We start from the raw sequence: 4,280 nt of genomic DNA, 5'->3' as shown, positions 1-4,280 counted from the left end.
TTAACTATCTTGCTGTCTATTTTGAAATTAAAGTATAAAATGCAAAGAAAAGAACAACTGTTAATCTTTTACGCGTCCGAATCAATGATGAAATAGTGAGATTTAAAGTGAGTGAGGTTACCGTCACCATGGTGAGACTTCGACTTTAATGGAAGAGCCGAGTTGCCGGAAGGCACGGGTCATCTTTAAGAGGAGTCACAATCTGACGAATCTTTTTCTGTGTGAATGTCAGCGTTTCCTAGACAGGAACTTACAGGCCGTCGCAGCGCAGTGTCGTCAGCAGTAACAGCAGGACGGTAGCCGGGTGAGGCCTCGGGCTCCTCAGGGCGCGCTCTGCACCGCGGGCTCCGGCTTGCACATGTAACCTCGTAGGCTCGGACAGCCAGACACCGGGGTGTGTACCCGGCAGAGCGCACGGTGAGCGCTCAGAAATATGCATCCTTCACCGTGCGGCTGACCAGCTCCCTTCCGGTATCAGCCCCCTCGCCCGCCAGTGACACAGGGACCCCCAGGCGCAGGTTCCACAGCAGGGCCTCGTTCCCCGCCTCTGGCGGGAGCCCCCGCTCCACCTGGCCGAGGGAACCTCCTTTGCTTGGTGGGTGTGGGTGCTTGAACCCTCCCCCCTTTTGCACAGGAATTAGGCAGACGTCTTCTCCCAGGTAACAAGCCTCGGACTTCAGTTCCACGTAAAGCCGGGCGCCGTGGCCAGCCTAGCTTTGTCCGACCCTGGCTTCAGCAGCAGAGGAAGCAAATGAGGTAAGTATCCTTTGTGAACTAGGTACATGTTCCTATTAGACTGAGCAAAAGATGCCATTCGCTGAACACCGTTGGAACAATAAACGGCTGAAAGCGTGTAAAGTGAGAGGTAGTGAGAGGTGAACGTGGAGCTCTCTGGCCGGCCCTCTCATGGGAGAAGGAACGGGGAGGGGAGAACAGGAGCCCTGGATGGGGAAGGGGCCCAGGCCCAGCCAGGCTGTCTGTCTCCCCCCACGTCCCTCCAATCCTCCAGCCCACTCCTGAGTCCCCTGTGCACCCTACTCGTGAACAGCACGCAGGATTCACACACGGCATCTGGGCGGTCCTTGCCTTTGCTGTCCCTCAGGCCCTCTTCTTATCCTGGGGACCCAGATCAAGTCCAGGCAGCCCGATCACCCCAGGCAGTCGCCGTCTGGATGAGAAGGTGCAGCTCTCAAGCTTCTGAAGCTGTCAAGAAACATCTTAAAGAAGGACCAACTTCTTCAACAGGCACAGACAAGACCTTTGGATTTAGAGAGTGTTTGCCCAAAATGGTTGTCTCAGACCTCCCGGGAGTCCTGTGACTCCTTTCAGAGGAGACCTCTGTGGCCCTTGATGAGTCGGGGGCTGCCACATTTCCTCATGCAGGCCACCGGCCTGGGGCTCCTTCATCCTTAGTCACACTCCTCACATGTGCTCTTCGGTGCTTTTCTTATTATTTTTATTGCACACGTTGGTGCAAATTGTGATCTTAATAAAATATATACAATCCAAGTTGGGAAAGGGAACTGCCATGTAGACCATAAAGGGAATTAATTATGCCAGGGAATTAAGGTACAGACCATTTTCTTCTGAATATTAAAAGAACGTATTTTCAAAACTTCAGTCAGTCCTTTCTTCCGTGGTAGCTGAAAGTCAATAGTGTCGTTAAGTTAGCTGCACTTTCGTATTTATTGAGAAACCGACCAAAAGGGCCAGCATCTGTTGGGTTGCCCTGCTGGGTCGTTCTCCAGCCGGGCCTCCTGAGCTAACATTTGGCATCTGCAGGGGGCATCTGGGCAGGTGTCCTAGACAGAGGCTGGTCGGGAACTGGCCAGAAGCCAGCCCTGCCGCGTGTTTACCCCTAGAGTTGCCTGTCACACACAGGGATGTGCTTCGGAGACCTTTTAGCAGGACAGGCCTGGGCTTTGTCCTGACAAGTTTATCACTGGTTTTTAAGCCTGAGCCAACAGAGGTGTTCATTATGGGGTTCAGTACATTGTTTCTGAAGGGCGGTAATTCTAAATTAGATAAAAGAAAACTGTTTTTCTAATGCATCGATTATTTTTAAAAATAAAGCAAAAGTATTTCACACGGCAAATGATTCCTAATCAATGATTATGAGTGATCTTACATCTTTAGCTTTGTTGTTTGGAACTTTTGTCTTTGGTGGCTGGCCCCATTCCAGATGTGAGGGTGATATTTGTGCAGAGAGAAAGAGGATGTGTCTGGTATCTGACAGTTCTCACAGAGTTAACTGTAAATTAAATGAGGATGTCTACCTGCAGAGGGGTGGGGCTTTTTTTTGAGACAGGGTCTAAATCTGTCACTCAGGCTGGAGTGCAGTAATAAAATCACAGCTCACTGCAGCCTCCAACTCCTAGGCTCAAGTTTGCCTCAGCCTCCCGAGTAGCTTAGAGTACAGGCTGGCACCACCATGCATGGCTAATTTTTAAATTTTATTTTGTAGAGATGGGATCTCACTTTGCTGCCCAGGATGGTCTTGAACTCCTAGGCTCAAGCAATCTTCCCTCTTCGGCCTCCCAAAGTACTAGGATTACAGGTGTAAGCCACCATGCCTGGCCTGTACTTGAACCATTAAGTAAAATTGTTTTTGTCAGACTCTGAATAATACACACCCTCATTTTCCCATTGGAAAAATCTCTCTCAAAACATGCCATTTAGGTGAGATATTCAATCAGAGCCCCCCTCTATCCTAGGGCACGCAAGCAAAGTAAACCAATCAATCCCTCCCCTTGAATTTAAATTCTTGCCGAATGGGGCAAGTTGGGATTAACCGAGAATGGAGCCAACCGTGAGCCCGTCACGAACCTCTTGTCATCTCAATCAACCTTGTTATCTTAATCACGTGAGTTTACCTGGAAATATCCTGAAGTCAGCTGGCTAAACTGTTCTTAATTCTGTTAAGTATTAAATATGTTTCCAACAAAGCCAGGCTTTCTCTAATTATCCAGCCAGTGATCAAAGTGGTGTAATAATAGAGGAAACTTTATTTTACAGAAGAGTGCATAACAGCACTATTACTTACCTTGCATTGAGGCAGGAAGGACGCTTCAAGCATGAAAAGAAGCATGAAGTTTCTCATCTTAGTGTTGAAAAGGGTCTTATGTAGTTGAAGGTTTTGTCTTCCTACAGCCAGCATTGATTTAGGATTCACATTCAACTTACCTTCCAGTGCCTGCAGAATGTGGTGTTAGGATTTTTCCTTTTGCTTCTTTGTAGGTGAACTATTTCTTCCAAGTGGAATGCACGATCTTAGGCCATGACTTTGTTTCTGTGCTCTCCGTTCTATTTGAAATGCCCGGAAGAGTGCATGGGAGACACTCAATGGATATAACTGAACAAATGTGAGAAAAAAAAAATGTTCTCTACTGTCTTTTCTATTTGCATTTGAAAAGCAATTACAACATTCTTGATCATTCTTAATGTAGTGACCCAAATTCTGCCCTTCGTGCCCCCAACATTGTACTGAGAGCAACAAGAAATAACCAGATGAGTAAAGACCGTGTCAGAAGTTGGGGTCAGGGGATGAGGAACCTGCCAGAGCTTTCCAGATTTATAATCTCTTGGCTCCCATGAGCTAAGAGATGCAATTTCCTCTCAGATTTTCTATATAGCTCCTAATTTTTTCAAGTAGGTCAGAATTTTACCCTAGCAGAGAGTGGGGGAGAACTCTCGATGTGTTCTCTACTCATGAAAATAAAACTGTGAGTTTCAGTACAAACACCTCTATTATACTGACGTGTAGGAGCCATCTCTTTTCCAATGCCATAATTTTAATGCCATGCAAAAAGCACATTTTAAGATGACGTAACTGGAATGAAAAAACAACAAAAACATGAAATAATAAAACCATAAAATATAGCAGAACAAGATCACGGGAAAGAAGCAAAAATACACGGTCCTATTGAGCTCCAGATTCATGTCGGAGCTCAGAGAAGCCCAGCAGAAGTGGTTCCTGGGAACGGAGAGTCAAGTGTGGCACATGTGAGAGCAGCTGTCACTGCCATGTGGCTCCCAAGACCAGGCTGGGCTAAGCCTTTACAGCTCTCTCTGGAGCCTTCTGCTCAGGCAGCCCCCTCTGGAGGGAAGCCTGGAGAGGAAAAGGAGGACGTGACTTGCTAAGTCCAGGAGGACAACCACAGTCCCTGCTGGCCAGTCCCTGCCCCTGTGATCACCAGTGTTCCCAACGGGGCTGAAAGCCATCAGTGGAAGGGTGGGCTCTGGAGCTCACACCATCCTGGGCGCTGGAGCAATGGCAGAAT

The 4,280-nt window shown here is 47.8% G+C and overlaps 1 long non-coding RNA gene across 1 annotated transcript; it reads left to right on the top strand.

Annotated features, from left to right (window-relative positions):
* Nucleotides 1–278: 278 nt before the first annotated feature.
* LOC106992810 (uncharacterized) lies at nucleotides 279–2,088 on the top strand. Its single transcript, XR_013402552.1, has 3 exons — nucleotides 279–471; nucleotides 635–756; nucleotides 1,103–2,088. It is a non-coding gene; the product is annotated as an uncharacterized LOC106992810 (long non-coding RNA).
* The last annotated feature ends 2,192 nt before the right edge of the window (nucleotides 2,089–4,280 follow it).

This window comes from Macaca mulatta, chromosome 13 (genome assembly GCF_049350105.2).
Source record: "Macaca mulatta isolate MMU2019108-1 chromosome 13, T2T-MMU8v2.0, whole genome shotgun sequence".
Taxonomy (NCBI): Eukaryota; Metazoa; Chordata; class Mammalia; order Primates; family Cercopithecidae; genus Macaca; species Macaca mulatta.
This window is presented reverse-complemented; position numbering and strand designations above follow the sequence as displayed.